Source organism: Protopterus annectens, chromosome 4.part1, assembly GCF_019279795.1.
Source record: "Protopterus annectens isolate FY-2018-M chromosome 4.part1, PAN1.0, whole genome shotgun sequence".
In the NCBI taxonomy this organism is placed as follows: Eukaryota; Metazoa; Chordata; order Ceratodontiformes; family Protopteridae; genus Protopterus; species Protopterus annectens.
In genome coordinates this window covers 907,128,292-907,150,183 of record NC_056734.1, presented here as the reverse complement: position 1 = coordinate 907,150,183, position 21,892 = coordinate 907,128,292, and the positions used below count along the sequence as shown (strand labels likewise).

The following is a 21,892-nucleotide window of genomic DNA, read 5'->3' as shown; positions in this document are numbered from 1 at the left end:
GCCATTATAGGGAAACATCCACTTATTATGATCCATGTATTACACTTAAAATTCACTTTGTAGTTCACAGTTATTCTTTGGCTCTTATATGTTGTTCCATTTTTGCGGACGGTGGTGTGTTTTGTATAAGACTAGAAAGTTATATTTTCAAAGTGCTTAACAAAGGACTTGGTTATATTTATAAATTCATAGATACTTTCTAGGTTATTGGCCATAAGGCTCTTCAGAAGCCTAGACAAAGTAGCCATGCATTCCCCAGAAGTTCATTAGCCCTATTATTTTAAGTGCAATTAACCCAGAGCCCTTTGAATAATAAGTTCAAATAACCCAGAGACAGGTAGACATTTACATTTTACCCCTATACATAAGAGACAATAGTACTAAACTGGGGTGAATTTGTGGTTTCCCATCCATTCATCCAGATTATGATTAAACAGAATAAGAAGATGATTCCAGTGAAGTAGTACTCCCTGGGAAACATATCTATCCCTGCAGCATATTCTGTTTAAGTTGCAGAAGAGATTAAAATGTCTTGAGTGTTTTAGCCACTATTGAACTTGTAGATATGCAATTCTAATTGATAGAGTGGGTGGGGGGGGGTGGGTAACTGTCCTTGTGTGCCTAAATGTAGAAAGTGCAAAAACAACAAACGGGTCTCTACAAGCTGTCATTAAGCAATTGTGATTCTGATTGCTTAATGTAGAAACAATTGTAGTCACTATCTCTTGATATCTTGTATACTGTCAGTGTGTTCTCTTTTTATTTGACAGCTTACAAGCTGAAGCAGTCATTAAGTAATTGTTTGCTCTCTTATAGACAATGGGATGGGGGTGCCAAATTTATACGTTCCTAAGGGCACCAAATTCCTTCATTTACACAAGTTCATGGAACCTAGCAATCAGGCCAGTGTACCGCTGGTAGTTTAAGCACTGAAAATATCACTACTTCCTCCCACATCTATAACAGAAGGACAGGTCTGAGACTGGGTGCAAAATAATGGATCTGCATCCACTCAATGAGGTAATTTATGAAGAGAGTGTAAGAAGGAATGAAAGGAAGAAAGACTGTTTTACAGAATGTGGTTCTGTTTTCAAGATACTAGTTTGGCAACAGGTCTGTTTCTGTTTTGATGTAGATTCGTATCCTCAGTAAAGGTATTTGAGGTACAAACAAGTAAGCTATCAAGTAAGACAGTGTCATGTGCTTCCCTGCAGAAGTCTATAAGAGGTAGTGTAGAGAGATAGGGCTTTTGATTACACTGTTTATCTCAAGGAAATCATACCTGAGATTTTATTTGTCAGGAAATGCTGAGTTGTTTTCCAGTTGTCTGATACATCTAGATAGGTATCTGCAAAAGTGGCATTACATCTGAGGATGGGCATGATGTAGGGACTAAGAATGAAAATTACTTCTTTTGACCCAATAGCTATGTATTTACTGTGATAGGTAAAATGATGTCATAATAACTGGTGGTGCAGGATTGTCAAAGGATAGTCCATTACATATGAGCATGCCCTGGTCTCTAGTGACAGCATCTAGTTCATAGGTTTATAGGTTCGTAGGTTGGTACTAGGCTATTGGCCCTAGGGCCTATACAAGCCTAGCTAAACAATTCCCCAGATAATTCTTCCCACAGTATTTACTTCCCTAGACCCCTGTCAAGCAGTGTGACTGACATGATCCCTGGGGTGAATTTCCTATCTCCCATTCAATTATCAAGGCTCCTTTTGAAGAGGGCAAAGGAGGCGCTCTGCTTGACATGTATGGGCAGTCTATTCCAGAGTATGGGGAGTCTCTAGGTCAGTAAGCTATCCCTCCAGCATGTTTTGTTCATTGTGATTCATAGGTTCATAGGTTGGTACTAGGCTATTGGCCCTAGGGCCTATACAAGCCTAGCCATAAAAATTCCCTTGGTATGTCTTCTGACAATATTTACTTCACTGGACCCCTGTCTAGCAGGGTGACTTACATGATCCCCGGGGTGAATTTCCTATTTCGCATCCAATTGTCAATGTTCCTTTTGAAGAGGGCCAAGGAGGTGCTCTGCTTGACATGTATGGGCAGCCTATTCCAGAGTATAGGGAGTCTCTGGGTCAGGAACCTATCCCTCCAGCATGTTTTGTTCATTGTGATGACAAGGCTTAGATTCCTGGAGCATATGGCTCTGAGGTATTGGGATTTCTTTAAGTAGAGCATGTCCAACAACTCAGAGTTTGACATGGCTTTGTATGTTAAGCAGAGATCACCTCTGAGTAGACAATATGCCACAAAGTACAGCTGGAGTTTTTTTAGACGGTCAGCATATGGCATCTGCTTTAGGCCTGTGATTCTTTTAGTGAGGTATTTCTGCAGCCTTTCCAGCTGTTGCAGATGTCTTATGAGGTACATACCAAACGGGGCATTGTACTCTATAAGGGTTCTAATGAAAGATGAGTACAGTGGGATAATGACCTCCTTTTTTCTGGATGAAAAGCCCTTAGTGATGAGGTGTGCCACATAGAAGTATTTCCTGACTGTTGTGGTGATATGGTTATCAATGGTGAGACAACTGTCCACCTATGTCTCTAAGTCTCTCATCTCTCTCATCACACTTTTGATGTTTAGTGTACTGCCACCTATGAGGTAATTCTTGTTTTCCAAAGGGGATAACTATACATTTCTGGGCATTAACCTCAAGCCCATGGCTCTTGCACCAAGCATCTGTTTCTGTAAGGCTCTTTTGTAGAATATCCACATCATTTGGGGATTCAATAATGGCTCCCAGTTTGCAGTCATCTGCGAACTTTGTTAGCCAGAGTCCCTTGGTATTGGCCTGTACTTCAGAGACGTTGATGCCAAACAAGAGCAATCACAGGACTGAACCCTGAGGTACTCCACTTGTCACTTGTCTGGAGCTGGATTTGGAATCGGATACTTTTACAGTCTGGGTTCTGTCAGTAAGCCAGTTGGCAACCCATTGAGTAATGTAGGGATTTATACCCAGCTTAGTAAGTTTATCTATGATTCCATTGTGGGGGATGGTGCTGAAGGCCTTGACGAGGTCCATATAGGCTGTGTGGACCACCATGCCCTCATCCACAGCTCTGGAGACTGATTCAAAGAAGTCAATCAGGTTCAGGAGACAAGATCGGCACTTCACAAACCCAAACTGGGTGGGGTGCAGTGTTTGAAGGTTGCCAATGTCTTTGTTTATAGGTTCCATGATAATGCATTCCATGTCCTTGCAGATCAGGCTCGTCAGACTGATGGGATGGTGGTTCCTGGGATCCAAGGTGGATCCCACCTTGTGGAGTGGGATAACTGTAGCTGTGCACCACTCAGTGGACATGAAGCCTGTGGTGAGGCTATGATTAAACATGACACTTAGGTGAGGTGCCAGTTCATTTTGTAGTTCACATAGTACTCAGCCCGAGATGTCATCTGGTCCCATGGATGCTGTATTCTTAGCTTTGGAGAGTGCAGTTTCTACCTGTGTGGCCATGATTACCAGAATTTGGCAATCCTTTGGTATTGAGATGGGCCTATTAGGGGTAAGAGGGGTGTGAAGTTGGCACTTAATCGATCTACGAGGATATTGGCAATATCCTTGGGATCAGTATATTTAATGCCAAACTGCTGTAGATCATAGCAGATCTGAGCATTGCCATTTAGATTCTTGACATAACTATAGAATGCCTTGTGGGTGTCTTTGGAATCTTTGGCAATTTTATTTTCGTAACTAGCTTTTGAGGATTTTACGAGGGATCTCAGCTTCTTACTGAGGCTGGTAAGGGAGTTTTTTGCATCCTGGGATTTTCCTCTATTCTGAAACAGTTTCTTCCTTCTGTTGTATAGTTTGTTTATAGCAGGGGACCACCAGATTGGCTTCCTTTTTTTGGAGGAGAGCATCTTGGTTCTATTTGGGATGGCACAATTTATGCACGAGTGGATGCGCTCGTACAGTCCCTTAGTGTAGGATTCAGCAGTTGAACTTTCAGATCCCGTCTGTATGGGTGTCATGAAGTTTGTCACTTCTGACATGAGTAGCATGAAGTTGGCTTTGGAGAAGTTTTTACGAAGGTTTCCTTAATGGGGGGTGTGGGTGGGATGTGGATGTCAAGGGTGATTTGCTTATGGTCAGACCTGACCAATGAGGGGATGACCACTGATGTGGAGCATCTATCTCCCATGTTAGTAATGACCAAGTCTAGGATATTGGAGCCCCTAGTGGGACAATGGATTAGTTGATGAAGGGCATTGGAATTTACGAATTCCAAGAACCATTGGGAAAAGGTGTTGGCACCCGAGAAGTTTTCCCAGTTAATGGTAGGGTAGTTGAAATCACCCAGGTTTAGGGTGTTTGGTTGTATCTTAATATTTTCTAGTATGTTTAGAAAGGTGTAGTGAAAATCTTGGGGCATGGTGGGGGATCTGTAGCAAGCTACAATTTGGATTCCAGTCTTACCTAGTGTTAGTTGCACCTGGAGAATTTCAGATGCATTGTGTTGGGCAACTAGCGTGGAGATGTGAATATCCTTGGTGAATATGGACACTCCTCCACCTTTAATGTTTTAGTTTTGGTTTGATGGCCAAAAAGTCTGGTAAGAGTTGTAGCCTGGTATTGCAGTGGTGCTCTTTGGAGCCTTGAACCAGGTCTCAGTTACTGCACAGATATCGATGTTCTCTATTTTTAGGAGTGTCCTGAGAGAATGCATTTTGAGGTTTAGACTTCTAGCATTGAGTATCATTACCTTCAGATTTTGCATGCTTGTTTCTGTTATGGTGGTGGTTTTGTCCTTTGAACCTTGCCTTAAAAAGGCACTGTAGGGGTGGCAAGAGCTTTAGCCAGTAACCTGAATCTCAGGGGTGACAGGTGCCGACCATCTCTGGCAAAGCATCGTGGTTTGTCGATCATGTCTTCCCAGGCAGACAGATACTGGATCCCTTTGAATGACACCAGAAGCTTAGCCAATTGTTGAAGTCGATCATTTTGTCCTTATGCTGTGGGATCATTCCGGGTGAAGGCAGCATGCTACTCAGGGCTAGGGTCATACCTATCTGGGCCACATGATCTGAGAGCTCTTCCAATGTCTATTTTCATGTAGTCCAGGGAGGTACGTCTCAAGTCATTCTCTCCAACATGGACAATGACAGAGTCTTATTTGTACTTGTTGTGGAGTGACTTGAGGGCATGCATTATGTGGCGGATCCTGGCACCCAACAGGCAGCTGAGTGTAATTTTCTCCTTGTTCAGCCTGGTGAGTGGGACATCATTGTGCCTGACTATGGAGTCACCTATGACTAAAATGTTGGGTACATTGTCCTGCCTTAGGGGCTGTTGTTGGGTGGCACACTGGTGTTGTGAGCTATGTGTCACTTTGGATGTGACTGGTGTTTGTTTGTGTTTTAGCTTCGGAGGTCCTTGTTGCTTGGTCAGGTTAATATTAAGGGCCTCTGCTTATGTGGGTTTAGTGTTGCTATGTGTGGGTATTGATGATGTGGGTTTTGAAGGGCTATGTGTTGCTTGAGGTGTAGTGCAGATGTTATCCTTCTCCTCTTGATTGTCTAGCACAATTTTGGCTGGAGAGAGCTTTGTTTCCAGTTTGGCTATGTAAGTGCATCTCTTGCAGGTTGTAGTGTTGGGTGGAAGGAGGAGAGGGTTGTCTGTGTACATGAGGCAGTTGCCGCATTGCCCCAGAATGCCCAGACTCACAAGGTGGACAGGAGAAATCAGGTTTAGATCCCTGGAGCGTGTGGCTCTGTGGAATTGGGATTTCTTTAAGTGGATCATGTGCAACAGCTCAGGGTTTGACATGGCCTTGTATATTAAGCAGAGATCACCTCTGAGTAGATGATATGCCACAGAGTATACCTGGAGTGGAGTTTTTTTAGACGGTCAGCATAGGGCATCTGCTTTAGGCCTGTGATTCTTTTAGTGAGGTATTTCTGCAGCCTTTCCAGCTGTTGCAGATGTCTTATGAGGTTCATACCAAATGGGGCGTTGTACTCTATAAGGGTTCTAATGAAAGATGAGTACAGTGGAACAATTACCTTCTTTTTTCTGGATGAAAAGCCCTTAGTGATGAGGTGTGCCACATAGAAGGATTTCCTGACTGTTGTGGTGATGTGGTTATCGAAGGTTAGACCACTGTCCACCTGTGTCCGTAAGTCTCTCATTAGACTTTCAATGTTTAGTATACTGCTACCTATGTGGTAATTCATGGGTACATGTTCTTTCCAAAGGGGATAACTATACATTTCTTGGCAATAAGGTTGAACCCATGACTCTGGCACCAAGCATCTGTTTCTGTAAGGCCCTTTTGTAGAATATACACATAATTTGGGGATTCAATAATGGCTCTTAGTTTGCAGTCATCTGCGAAATTTGTTAGCCAGAGTCCCTTAGTGTTGGCCTGTTCTTAAGAGAAGTAGATGCCAAACAAGAACGGTCCCAGGTCTGAACCCTGAGGTACTCAACTTGTCACTTGTCAGGAGCTGGATTTGGAGTCGGCTACTTTTACAGTCTGGGTTCTGTCAGTAAGCCAGTTGGCAACCCATCAAGTGATATAGGGATTTATACCCAGCTTAGTAAGTTTATCTATGATTCCAGAGTGGGGGATGGTGTCAAAGGCCTTGGCGAGGTCCAGATAGGCTGTGTGGACTGCCTTACCCTTGTCCACAGCTCTGGAGACTGATTCAAAGAAGTCAATCAGGTTCAGGAGACAAGATCGGCCCTTCATGAACCCAAACTGGGTGAGATCCAGTGTCTGAAGGTTGCCAAGGTCTTTGTCTATAAGTTCCATGATAATGCATTCCATGCCCTTGCAGATCAGGCTCGTCAGACTGATGGGATGGTAGTTCCCGAGATCCAAGGTGGATCCCCCCCTTGTAGAGTGGGATAACTGTAGCTGTGCACCACTCAGTGGGCACAAAGCCTGAGGTGAAGCTATGTTTAAACATGACATTTAGGTGAAGTGCCAGTTCATTTTGTAGTGCATGTAGTACAAAGTCTGGGTTGTCATCTGGTCCCATGGATGCTGTATTCTTAGCTTTGGAGAGTGCTTTTTCTACCTGTGTGGCCGTGATTACTGGAATTTGGCAATCTTTTGGTATTGAGATGGGCCCTTTAGGGGGTGAAAGAGGGGTGAAGTTGGCACTAAATCGATCTGCCAGGATATTGGCAATATCCTTGGGATCAGAATATTTAATGCCATTCTGTTGTAGCTCAGAGCAGATCTGAGCATTGCCATTTATATTCTTGACATAATTATAGAATGCCTTGTGGTTGTCTTTGGAATCTTTGGCAATTTTAATTGTGTAACTAGCTTTGGAGAATTTTATGAGGGATCTCAGCTTCTTACTGAGGCTGGTAAGCGAGATTTGTGCATCCTGGGATTTTCTTCTTTTCTGCAACAGTTTCTTCCTTCTGTTGCATAGTTTGTTTATGGCAGGGAACCACCAGATTGGCTTCCCTTTTTTGGAGGAGAATGTCTTGGCTTTATTTGGGATAGCACAATTCATGCACAAGTGGAAGTTCTCATACATTGCCTTAGTGTAGGGTTCAGCAGTCAAACTTTCAGCTCCCATCTGCATTGGTGCCATGACATTTGTCACTTCTGAATTAAGTAGCATGAAGTTGGCTTTGGAGAAGTTTTATTACAGAGTTTTCCTTACTGGGGGGTTGGGGTGGGATGTGTGTGTCAAGAGTGATTTGCTTATAGTCAGACCTGATCAATGAGAGGGTGACCACTGGTGTGGAGCATCTATCTCCCATGTTGGTAATAACCAGGTCTAGGATATTGGAGCCCCTGGTGGGACAATAGATTAGTTGATCCAGGGCATTGGAATTTATGAATTCCAAGAACCGTTGGGAAAAGGTGTTGGTACCCAATTAGTTTTCCCAGTTAATGACAGGGTAGTTGAAATCACCCAGTATTAGGGTGTTTGGTTGTATCTTAATGTTTTCCAGTATGTTTAGAAAGATGTAGTGAAAATTTTGGGGCATGGTGGGGAATCTGTAGCAAGCTACAATTTGGATTGCAATCTTACCTAGTGTTAGTTGCACCTGGAGAATTTCAGATGCATTGTCTTTGGCAACTAGCCTGGAGGTGTGAATATCCTTGGTGAATATGGACACTCCTCCACCTTTAATATTTCGGTCTTGGTTTGGTGGCCGAAAAGTGTGATAAGAGTTGTAACCTGGTATTGCAGGGGTGCTCTCTGGAGTCCTGAACCAGGTCTCAGTTATTGCACAGATATTGATGTTCTCCATTTTTAGGAGTGTCTCGAGAGAGTGCATTTTGAGGTTTAGACTTCTAGCATTGAGTAGCATTACCTTCACATTTTGCATGCTTGTATCTGTTATGTTGGTGGTTTTGTCCTTTGAACCTTGCCTAAAAAATGCAGTATAGGGGTAGCAAGAGCATTGGCCACTAACCTGAATCCAAGGAGTGACAGGTGAAGACTATCTCTGCAAAGCATCGTGGTTTGTCAAGGTTTGAGGAGGCTGTCATGTGTTTGACAGATGCAATGGTGCTCCTATTTCTTAATAAGTACAATGTCACATTTCTTTGTATTTAACTTTAATTCATGCTCTTGACATGAGTTATTGAGGGATATATCCTTCTGCAGGGTATGGCTAACTCCAGGTGAGCTGTATACAATTCTGAGTTTTTAGTTGTCTGCAAACATGGTCAGACATATGACCTTCACATCATCTCTGACACCTGTGAAGTAGATGGCAAACACTACTGGCTGCAGCAGAGAACCCTGGGAGATGCCATTGGTAGTGAATTTTTTACAGGAAAGTGTGCCACCAAACCTGACTGAGTGGGTTCTGTCTGTATGTCTATGAGCCAACATGTAATCTAATGAGTTGCATACGGATTCACGTTCAGCTGAGACAGGTTGTCCTATAATGTTAGAGAAAGGATTAGTATCAAAGTGCTTGGCCAGGTCCAGCAAGGCAGTGTGCCCTGATTTCCATTTGTCCAGTACCTCTGTGTCCTTCTCAAAGAAATCTTCAAGGGACCTATCATTCACAAAGCCAAACTGGCATGGGTCCAAAAACTGTAAGCTACCAAAGAGGGTAAACCTTTCTTTTACGAGCTGTGCTATTCAAAATAATAAAGCTAAGTTATTACCTACTGTTGAAAATTAAAATTCTTAAAGAACAAGCTTTTACCTTCTGAAACAATCAAGACAGGAAGTCATTTTATCCAGATACAAGCAAGAAGTATCTGTTCAGAGTGTCACTGAGAGAGAGTATGAAATTTTACTGAAGACGTTTGTTAAGAGTTTCAAGATAGTGACTCTGCAGTTAATTGAATGGGTGTGTCTGGCCTGTGCCTCACTGAAGCTCAGTATAGGCTAAGAAGCTGAACTGTATGTATCCCTGAGGAAAGAAAGATTTTGTTCCATTCATTTGATTATTTGTTGCTAAAAGTTTGCCATGTTATAACAAGGCAGACATTTTGTAGTGCATCTGTTAAATCAGAAACAGTAAGGAAATTGCTCGAAAGTGAATAATGAGTATTTTGAAATGGGGGGACTATGAAAAATATGTGTGTAACCCAGAGAATGGTAAACTCTTGCTGGTGTTCAAAAGAAGCAGTAAGTTATGTAGGCATTTGGAAACGAAACATATTAAAAGTATTACAAGTTGAAAAAAATATGAAATGCTGTGTTTCAAACATATTGAAGAATACAACAATGTGAATATGGGCAGTACAAACTGTGTGTTGGGATAGCTGTAAAATGTATTGAAGCAAGAGGCCTGTTGCTGATTTATACAAATATTGTTAATAATCGCAAAGCAAGATGTCACTATTAAATGAGAAATAAACCTATATGCTGTGAGTGAGTATGTTGCAAAAGTGCTTGTATTTCTTGTATAAATTATTGTTGTTTATCTTTAAAGATGCCTGTCTCTGTGTGGAATTTATAAAATAAACAGCTTTGTTGTAAATTAAATGAACTCAAAAGGACATTGAATTATTTACTGGTCCAGTTCCTTTATAATAAATTGTGCTTGAAATGTAAGTCAAACAACTGTGAAGTTTCTATAGCTACAAATCTAGGATGTTAATATTTTCTAAACTGATATTTAATCAGAAATTGGAGTTTGTTGAGTATCTGAAAACAGAGGATGCTGGCACCAAGTCTAGAGAAGTTTTCTGGGGAAATATTTGCAGTAAAGAAATTAAAAGCAGGGAAAAAAACACTAAAAATGAAGCTTATAAAATGACTGATGAAGCTTTATTAAGTAGCTTTGATGAAACAAAATCAGTACAGCAGTCAGTTATATATGTATATTACTGATAAAGGGATGCAAAGCGACAGAAAGCTTGTCAAAGTACAACCAAAATGCAAACCAATGACGAAATATAATGGACATACCTCTCAACCTCTTAATCTGGACAAAACCTGATAAAATGGGGGGACAAAGACCCAAAAATAGGAACAGATTTTAAATATTGTAGTAATCCAGTAAGTTGAATTTTTTAGATTTTAAATATTGTTCTTACAAACATAGAAACTTGCTAGAGTAACATGGTTTGTGTTAACATACATTTTCTGAAGGATTTGGAGTTTGAAATGCATGCCATTATTTAGTAACTTCAATCCTCAGATCATGCCAGTGATTTACCAGAAAAACACAAATTTTATGAGGAATAAACCAAAAATACGAAGTAAAAATCTGGACATTCTGTGAAAATCTGGACTGTTGAGAGGTATGCCAAGAGGGTGCATGTTACTGTGTAAATAATGCATCCCATCAGGGTGTTATGGCCTCTACCCCCTGGAAGGGCACTATTTACACAGTAACACACACCCTGGAGGGCATTACTGTGAGATTGGGCTATCTGTAAAATTGTTGTGTTTTACATACTTATTTTTTAATACTATATTATTATATGTTGTTGTCTTTTGGCTTTTCCTGGTTAGGGGTCATCACAGTGGAACTCCAGTCTGCTAATGATTGGCAGTAGATTTTTATGAATGCCGAGGTGCCAGCTCGATGTTCAACCTTCCACAAAGGCACGCCTGTTTACACATGTCTTTCGAACACCCACCCAACCGTGGGGAGGACATGCAGACTCCACACAGAAGGCACTCCCAGCACTCCAGCCAAGAATCGAATGAGAGAACCTATTGCTGTGAGGCAACAATGCTACCGCTGCACCACCGCCTCTTCAATAGTATTGTATATATTTTTTATAATTTTGATGTAAAATAGCTCCTCTTCCTAATGTTTCAAACTTGCAGTAATATACATAAATGGTGTTAAAAGTATTTTACATCTAAATTATAACATTTTCACAAAAATGCCCAGACATTTACCTAATTTTTTGGTCCCTTAGTCATAAAATATGTGACTTGTTGCCAATAATTGGAGATTTAAGCCACTAAATAATGACATAAGTTTGAATTTCAGACTTTATTTCATTCGGAAAATGCATGCTAACACAAATCCTGTTATTCTAGCAATTTTCTAATTTTATAAGAGCAATATTAAAATCTGTTCCTATTTTCAGCCTTTGCCCCCCCCACACACACACACACACAATTTTTGGCTTTATCCAGATTTCTTAAGCTAAGAAGTTAAGAGGTATGTATGCTTCTTAACTGGCACTGCCACTGTTCAGTCGAGCTCGCTGTCTCTCTCTTTCAGACAAACACACTTCTGCTTTCACGCAGACAAGCTCTCACACACAGACAGATGCATAAATACTCACACACTTTTCTTTCTCTCTCTTTTTAATGTTTCTTGTAATTTTATACTTGCTAAACAGCAAAAGCACTGCTTTATGAGTATAAAATAATGGCTTGATCGATTTCGCTCTCACTTTCATGCACACATACACTCACACACAGACATAATCACACACACACTTTTCTATTTGATGTTTTAGTTTTACACTTGCTAAACAGTGAGTGCAAAATTATGGTGGCCATTAGCTTTGTTACAGTCCAAGCTCCGTGTAACATTATTATGCTGCTATGAAATGGCATGCATTACCTGCACATTAACTAGAGTGGCAATGTACACATTGATCATTCTGTAAGGTGCAATAACAAACAGGGATCCTAAATAAAATGTGCACTGACAAATGGGGGCCCTGACTGAAAGACGTTCAGAGCTGATTCAGCAAATTAGGTTAATGGAAAAAAGTAGTCATGAGTCTGGGCACAACAGCACTTTTAATATACAAGACTAAGTGAATCTTCTTGAGGCAAAAATATACAAACAAAGCAGAGACAAGCTGTGGTAAATTAACAAACTGGCAATCTAAATCAAAAAGTAATAAGTACTTTGAAAGAGGGTGATAGGAGACCTCAACAGAGAAGAAAGCAGAGGTAAGAGTGCTAACAGGAATCATGAGAAACACGGGTGTGGGCTTAAAAACGACCATGACAACTGGGCCAGTACAGTCACTCAGTAAAAGCTTTAGTTAAAGCAGTCAGTTTTAAGAGCTTCTGTTACTGAGAATTTATGTTTAATGCAAGTTTGTTTTCAGAAAAACAATGGGTAATTTGAACCCCAAAACTGTCTGTGTTTTCATTCCTAAAAGAATTATATGTAGAGTAACAATAAAGGAGAAGTGTGCTGAATGAAATGAAATGTCTCAGTTGTGGAAATGCATGCTGTTTCCTTGAGAATCTATTCAAGACAGGACAGGTGGTGTAGGGAAGACTGTGTGTTACGCTTATTGAGTACAGCAAGCATCTGCAATTGTAGTGATGCAAACCCTTGAAATCACAAACAGTTGTCAAAAAAAAAAAGAGAACACATCTTAGATGTAGTTCTTGAAGGTAGGTAAAACTACAGCCTGCATACCTATACAGGAATAATTCCAAGGGCCTCTACTAAAATTAGATAAAATTATCCAGTCAGACTTTCCTGGTAAACAAATGTCAGTAAATAAAACACACCCAAACTCCCCCATCCCTTATGCTAATTCCACAAGGAAAAAGCACACACAGTGAGCTTTGCATCCTGACAAGAGTCCCCACACAGTGCGCTTTGCATCCTGACAAGAGTCCACTCATGAGTCACTGCCACAGTTCTGACAGAAAACACTCAGGCAGTGATTAAAATTCTAACAGTACAATCGCTTCTCTGCCTTTTGGCTAAGATCAAGTGTAGTAAATTCCAGCAGTACATACTACATTAATACACTATTTTCAATGACTACATGACTTGATAATAACCTATTATCCTATTTAAATGTGCAGTCAATAACCTGAAGTTGCCATGCATGCATATAGGTAGACATATACGTATATACATATATATTGTAACATAGCATAGATACATACATATAGCACTATAGATTTATATATATATAGATAGATATATATACACACACACACACACACACACACACACACACACACACACACACACACACACAAAATACTCAAATTCTTCACAGCTTGTATAGAACTGAATGCTAAGCATCCTTCCTCAGTTTTCTGCACTCTTCTTTTGTTGTAGGGTTTTTCATAACTTTTAAGAAATGTGGATCCGGCAACTTTTTCTTTGCAATTTGGTCAGTAACAAAAAAGTGAGGATGGGTAGGTAAGTGTCTGTGTGTGTGTGTGTGTGTGTGTGTGTGTGTGTGTGTATGCACATGCTCACATGTGTGATGAATAATATTCCCAGTTTCATTTTAAAGTTATTTCCATTAGTTTGTTAAAAATGGAAAATATAAATTGTTTTCAAATTTGTAGGAATTTAACCTGCTGTCTTGTAAAGATATCTTTGTTGAGTTATACGGTCTTTACAGATCAGCCCTGATGTTAAGTTTAAGTGATTTATATTCAAGGAAATGTTATGCTACAGCTGAAATACTTAAAATTCTTTCAAAAACAGGAGTCATGTTGCCTGCATGAATGCAATATTTCGTGTCACATGTATGAGGCTGAAATTCTTTTTATATCAGCAGTCTGAATTAGGTTATACTTTTATTAGTTATTTTACTTCTGCTATAATGTTATGGAAACTACTTATATTTATGTATGGTTTATTTCCCAAAGATATAACTATCTCTGCTTTTGATATTTTCTTATTTTGTATTGTTATAGAAATGAAGATATACCACTAAGTAAAGATTCTCATGTATTTGATTCCATAACATGTAATAACTTCTGGTAGCACATATCACAAAAATAATGTGAATATGTAAGCTGCACAGTGAGACTCCAATCTTTACTAATTATCAGACTTTTTTGACATTGTATGCCTGCTAATTCTGTATTATGATTTAGGATTCGTATAGTCCATTTTCTTGGAAAATACCTTAAAATTCTGCAATGTGGACTATTTGAGTACTTAGAAAATATTAGATTTCATGGAATTTAGTATTTTAGACCAAAACTCTCATACTCTCTAATGTGTGTATCTCCTTGTATTTATAAAGTGCAAAGGTGCCAGCTTGCTTTATTCAGTGTTAATACAGAACCCATTTTACGTTTTACTTATAATTAGCTATGGCAATAAATTGTTATAATAGAATCACAGCAGTGATCAAACATTGCATTTAATAATTGTGGGTATAATGTCATTTTTTGAAGTAACCATAAATTTGTGTTCCCTCATTATAACCAAAAGATATTAAGAATGAATTGCTTTCTCAAAATGAGTGCACATCAATTACATTTGTGTTTTCATACTACCTAAAACTTTATGAGGTACGCGTCTGCACAGTAGTACATTGTATACCACGGTTCACAAACAAGCAAGTAAGTAACAAAAAAAGAAAACTCCACGAAAATAACCAAAATGAACAGGAGAAGAAAGCAGCAAACTAGCAACACCGGTGTATACGCGTTTTAACGTAGACCAAGTTTATTTAAAATGAGACACGTTTTGGTCCCTCTTAAAAGAAAGACTTCATCAGAAAAACAAGTAAAAAAGCCAATTAAGCTTTTTAAAAGTTCCGCTCATATACAGTCAAACCTTTGAGCCAATCACCAAGTCGCTTTTAGTAAAGTAAGGCTCAAGGTTTAAAGAGCCAACAACATGCAAATCGTAATGAAATAACCATATAAATATATCCATATAAATATACACCAGTTGAGACAACTAATTAAATAAGTCCATAAAAAGTAAGAAATAATAAATAAATAAGTAAATAACGCAACTCTAAACATAAGAGCACTAGTCCAGAAATTTAAACCACACATAAATGTTATGCCCTACTACGGGTATGCTTAAACACTCTATTGAATTATAAAATGGGCCAAAAAAGACTTATTGTATATAAACTGACTAATATTATAAAAACAATGCAAAAGACAGATGGAAAAAATAGAAAACAACTATCTGTCAGAACATATAATATAAAATATAAAATATGTGAACACTAAGTGGTACTGGTTAATAAGCTTTAAATCTTATAGTCTTAAACAACTCTTAAGTTTCAAGAGACAAGTTATATTACAATTGTCATTAAGACCAGGGTAACAAAAAGCATTTAACAACAATTCCCATTCAAGTTCACAACATTCTAATAAAATAGAAGTAGGACCTCCTCTAAAATCAAACAACAATTGGTCAATGGCTAAAAAATGGAAAGAATGATCAGGGTTAGTGTTACTATGCTTAGCTAGAGCATTATCACTCATTTTTATTTTTAGTGACCGCGTACATATGTTCATAAATCCTATCTCAGAATTTGCGGTCAGTTTTCCCCACATAGAAAACATTACAGATTTTACACTTAGCTAAGTAAATAATGCCCTTAGAGTTACAATCTAATAGTGTCAATTAGTGTTCACATATTTTATATTATATGTTCTGACAGATAGTAGTTTTCTATTTTTTTCCATCTGTCTTTTGCATTGTTTTTATAATATTAGTCTGTTTATATACAATAAGTCTTTTTTGGCCCATTTTATAATTCAATAGAGTGTTTAAGCATACCCGTAGTAGGGCATAACATTTATTTATGTGTGGTTTAAATTTCTGGACTAGTGCTCTTATGTTTAGAGTTGCGTTATTTACTTATTTATTTATTATTTCTTACTTTTTATGGACTTATTAAATTAGTTGTCTCAACTGGTGTATATTTATATGGATATATTTATATGGTTATTTCATTACAATTTGCATGTTGTTGGCTCTTTAAACCTTGAGCCTTACTTTACTAAAAGCGACTTGGTGATTGGCTCAAAGGTTTGACTGTATAGGAGCGGAACTTTTAAAAAGCCTTAATTGGCTTTTTTACTTGTTTTTCTGATGAAGTCTTTTTTTTAAGAGGGACGAAAACGTGTCTCGTTTTTAATAAACTTGGTCTACATTAAAACGCTTATACACCGGTGTTGCTAGTTTGCTGCTTTCTTCTCCTGTTCATTTTGGTTATTTTCGTGACATTATATACCACGTCTTGTTGTGTAAAGTGAACACTTCTATTCTATATAAGTATGTTTTGTCCAATACAATTGCAATTATTTGTATTGCTTTTGGTAGCACCTGTTTTGAGTACTATATTCCACTAAACACATTTTATTCAGAAATTGGAATTAGGTAGCACCATATTCTGTATTTATATTGTAATGTATCATTCGGTGACTGACCAAAATTTGTCTTCATGATAAAAGACAAACAATAAAGAAAATTAGAGAAATAAACTAGTAGGAAGTAAGATTTTTTTTCCAAGTGACAGGCTTGTTCCAACTTCATGATGTATGCAAGAACAAAAAGGTACATGCAACATACACACAAAGACACATGACTATCTCTTTTCTGTCTGTCACACAGACATATTTTATTTTATTGCTGTAATTTTATAATGTGCACTGATATATTCTGACACTGTAATCATTTGACCTATAAAATGTTTTCTGAACAAAAATAAACAATAGTGCATTTCAGCTGAATGCACTATTGAGATGGGAGTACTTGTTCCATTGTTATTACTCCTTTTCATCAATGGTATGCCTACTCTGCCCCACCTCAGTTTGGTTCTTTATGCAGATTATGCCTTACTACTTGAATCAGGTAAGAACACCTTGAATCTTGAGTAGAAATTACAATCTTGCTTTACAGATTTATGCCACTGGAATAACAAAAATATGTTCCTAATTAAGCCTCTGAAGTCTAAATTTATGCTATGTGGCATCCCACCAAGAACACCTAAATCCAGTTAGTACTGATACAGATGGCAACACACTACCACTAGTAATGGAGCAGCAGTATCTAGGGATCACCATGGACTGTGTTCTTTCACTGGCCAAGCATACTGACAATATTGTCAGCAAAACACTCCAGCAACTAAAATCATGTTATAACATTTCAGAGCTCCTCACCTCTACAGCTTGTAATGTCTTAATTAAAAACTCTGCTTATCCTTAAAATCAAATGTGGGCTCCTTCTTGTTCTCTTATACATCAGTTCAAAAACATGTGAAACACAAACCACTATAAACCCCAAACTTATCACTGTCAGCTTTTGCAACAGTATAACTAGCTAGTTGTAAATGATAGAGCCATGTTTCTTCTTAGCTGTCAAGTCTACAAACTGTTAATAATGGGACACTGTCAGCTTCCCTCCCCTGGTGAAAACAAAATCACAAATCAAAGAGTCTAAACTGCCCACTACAGCCAAAACAATAGCATTATCCCTATCCAATCTCATTGTAAAACATCCACAGGGGAATGATCTAGTTTAATCTTGGATAGGCATGGCTTCTTAGAATTGTTACCTGCAGAGGTGAAACAGCAAGAGACTACAATTATTTAGAAATAAATAAAATGAACAACTGTTTAAGGAAATCAGATGCTGTTGCTTCTATGTCAATGGCTAGTCTTTCCAGCTCATGCTGTAGTCACAGCTTTATTGTAAAGACATACTTCTAACAAATGACCAGTGGTTGAATGCCTACCTTAATTGTACATACTGTAAAGTACCACTTGCATTTATAACTGCAAATAACTTACAAATGTATTAGCATTACTTTATTACTGTACTATTTACTTCAATATAAGTAGACCTTTCTGTATGATTCTTGTACCATTGTGTCCAGGTAATGGTTGGAAAAGGTCTGTTGCCAGTACAATAGGGTTACCACCTGTCCCACTTTGAGAGGGACAGTCCCTCTTTGGGCAGTTGTGTCCTAACAAAAAATATTAAAAAGGGCAAATGTCCTGAGATTGTAGGACATAATTATGTTCCATATTTTATGTAATAGTTGCATAAAATAGTTATTTCTGTATCTAAAATACCTAAATGTTACAAGAAACATAATAAGCAACTAAACTGCTACAAGAATAAGCTTTTATTTAGGAAAAAAAGTTCAGTTCTATCCTTTGTACTGACCGTGGGTATGTGTCGGCCTGTAAAATCTGATGTGTATCCCAAAAATGTCCCACTTTAGCCATTTGAAAAGGTGGCAACCCTACAGTACAATTATCTAGTTATCAAACTAAAATAATAAATAAATAAAAAGAAAACCCACAAGCCCACACATACGCATATATATTTCAATCTACGTAAACATATTTTGTCATGTACTATTTTGCTGATTCAGATATTTTTCTTCATTTCTCTGAAACCAAATAATAAACAGAAGTTGGCATTACATATTCTGTTTTCATTTTCTAAAGTAATCTGTTTTTCATTCTCAGTTTAAACAGACTTATATTGCCTATTAAAGTAATTTTCAAAGATTCTTCTTCTGCTGCTGCTGTTACGGTAATATTATTTAGTATTTTTGTGTAGTTATCATAGACAACCTGTATACTTTTGTGACTCTTGTGAATGAGTCACAAATAAATGCTAATATTTTCTATTTTACATTTCTGTGCTCTATAATATGATATGATTTGCTGTAGTACTTATCAAAATGCAACTTGAAGATGGAAAACACAAGGGTCCAATGCATACTGTTTATCAAATCTGATATTGGTAGCCATTAGATTTCCATAAAATTCAAGAAAAATATTTTTTGGAATTATTTGGTATCAAGAAATGCAAATATCATTTCTTAAGAACCTATTTACACCTCAAGCTGCTCAGGAATGCATGTTTTAAGTTTTTTTTCTGGTAATTCATAGTCAAACATATCTTAATGATATCAGTTCACTTATCTACTTTATACAAGTATATTTTCATACCATTCATATCATCTCTCTATTTTTGATATATGTTTTAGTACACCTAAAAACAAATACATTTTAATATGTAAAGTGTGCACACATTTTTTATATTTACCATTAGCTACAATAATCATATGTTTGTGTTTGCATTGTATGTCTAATGTTAGCTTTACATTACTACATGGAGATTGCAATGGCTGTAAGAAACTTTCTTTTTTTTAATACTGAAACATGTCTTGACTCTTCAAAACAATGCACAAAGTAGTGTACAACAAATATCAATAATTTTAACACAGAGAATAAAGCTAGAGACTTACCTCCTAGTGAAAAAGGGATGGGAATAATTATCAAGGAAATGCAAAGAAAATGCAAACAAAAAATCGACTTCATTGTCTGTAATTTAGCTTTTAAGAAACATCAATGTCAAATGAGCTAAAATACTGCAGGTAAGAAAAAGAAATGAGATTGAAATTGTTGAAGATCAAGCACTCTTTGACTCATAGCCAAACATGGATAGCAGTGCATGTTTAATATTTAAAGGGCTCACTGGAGGAGGAGGAGGGGTCATTTCTTATGCTACATTAAGAAAATGCAAGTATGCATTCCTAGTTTGCAAATATTTAAGGTAATAAGCCAACACTTTTTGTTTTCTATTTTTACATTTATGGGATGTGTGAAGATTTATTAAGAACCTGCCTTTCCTGTTTAAAATGTCAGGCAGTGTTTAAAGCATAATTGCATGTTATGCTTGTATAACTTGTTTGGCATTGTGACTGCATGACTCAGAAAAATGGTTTTGTATATTTAACTTTATTCTGTTAAAATAATAATTCAACAAAGATGTGTCCAAGCAGCCATAATGGACTTGTTTTAGATGTATACTTTTATTCAGAATCTTAATGATGCTTTTATCCCAAGTTACAGGAAAACATGGCTACTGGGTTGTATTAAATGGTGCTGCAGTACTCCAAGTCAATACATACATATTTAGACTATAAAAAGTGAAATGTAAAGTTACTATTAATCAGAAATCAATAAAACTCATTAATACCTTAAACTCTTTTCACCCATGTGGTTGCACAATTATTTGTGTACATGCGTATGTACTGCTGGAATACATGTGTATGTTTTGGGAGGGATGCATACCCAGTAATTTAATCAGACTATGAAGGGATTGAGACAATTCTCTTCATATCTTATATTAATTATAACAGAGTTTATAGCAAACACAAGCAAATGTTGCTTACTGCTCAATGCTGTAACAAGAATAATAAGTTCATAAATGTTAGAACGCAAACAAAAAACATGAGTAAAACGCAGCTTCCATGTTAACTACTGCTGTGACATAGAAAATGGATATCCATAAAGATAATTACTATAAATTAAAACAAAATGCTGTTTAAAATATGTACGTTTTCATGGAATGGATTTTTTTTCAATGGTTTTAAGGGTATAGTTCTTGTAAGCCCTCTCCCAAAATAAATTCCACAGTCTTGGCTTAACTCCTTAAAATATAGCCATTTTATTCAAGAATTGCTATGTTTGATGAATTGCAGTACTCTGTTACTGCTGTTAATGTTGTCTGTGGAGCACTTACAGTAAATCATAGTTAAAAAAGCACATTTTCTGTCAGCAGACCATGCTGATATAGCCATTGCAGCTATATGGACAGCTAAAATGTATATGGCTGGCTTGTTATAAGCCCTCTTTAGATAGCCCTGTTGGAAGTATTTGACATTAAAACCAAATACTATGTTTTATAAGCTAGTATTTCAAGCACTGTTTAATGGAATATGGACCGTATAATCGAGGACAGATTTTAAAGCAATGATACTCTGTTGAACGTCTTTAGTCATGCTGTGTGAAAAGATAAGACCTATAAATTCTTCCGCAGTAAAGGACATGCATTTTCTTGAACTAGTTCCCCATAAAAACACACTATACTTCAGGATGGACTTTGATGACAGATGCTGTAGGCATAGTGCTTAGTTTGTTCACATTTCAACTTGTTCTGTATAAGTGATTTGGGTTAATATCTGTTATAATTCATTGGTATTGACAGATGTATTACCAGTGCATCATATTCCGTGTCATCCTTCTAAAGGAATCTAATAACTGTTTCCTGATTATTCATTCTTCACTTTGTATTTGCACTTATGCAATTCTGAAAGTTTCCTTTAGCACAAACTACATGTAACAAATATATAGTTTATCTTACCTAAAAAATGTATAATACTAAAGAAGAAAATTTTAGAATACTAAAGAAAACTTCCTGAAATTCATTACATGTTCTACTTTTTAAATCATTGTTGTTTAAATGGTAATTATTGCTGTTTGCAATCGTCTTTTATCTAGCTATTACTTGTCCATGTTTGTATATCAATTTAAATTCAACATGAGAGAGAGACTATAAAGCAGAACTCTTACACTCTCACTTGTTTATGTGCTGTTACCAGGCATCATCTCTATTTTATTTTATTTTTGTTCTTTGTCCAGGTCTAAACAGATGACCAACATTTCTAGACAATGCATGCAGACCTATTTAAATACTCATATATAATATATCACCTACCCATTGACTGTACATTAACATTATTTTTATAGACATAGAAATTCATGTATGTAATTAGTTCCTAACCAATGAATGTGACTACATCATTACAAAGTATAAAATAATTAGCTATAAAAGAATGGGTCTATATTAGAACATTGAAGTCTTAAAACTTTGAATGTTCTAATATCAACCCTTATTCAGAGAATGTTGAAAATAGCAAAGCTGCAGAACACCAATTTTTTTCCTAGGGAAAGA

The 21,892-nt window shown here is 37.3% G+C and overlaps 1 long non-coding RNA gene and 1 pseudogene across 1 annotated transcript in view; one reads left to right on the top strand and one right to left on the bottom strand.

Moving 5' to 3' along the window:
* LOC122801115 overlaps positions 1-19,580 on the bottom strand; it is a 67,924-nt gene extending 48,344 nt beyond the window's left edge. The window contains exon 1 of the long non-coding RNA XR_006364668.1: positions 19,401-19,580. This is a non-coding gene — a long non-coding RNA (uncharacterized LOC122801115). The remainder of the gene's footprint in view (positions 1-19,400) is intronic.
* On the top strand, positions 13,094-13,198 carry LOC122801437 (annotated as a pseudogene).
* Positions 19,581-21,892: the final 2,312 nt, after the last annotated feature.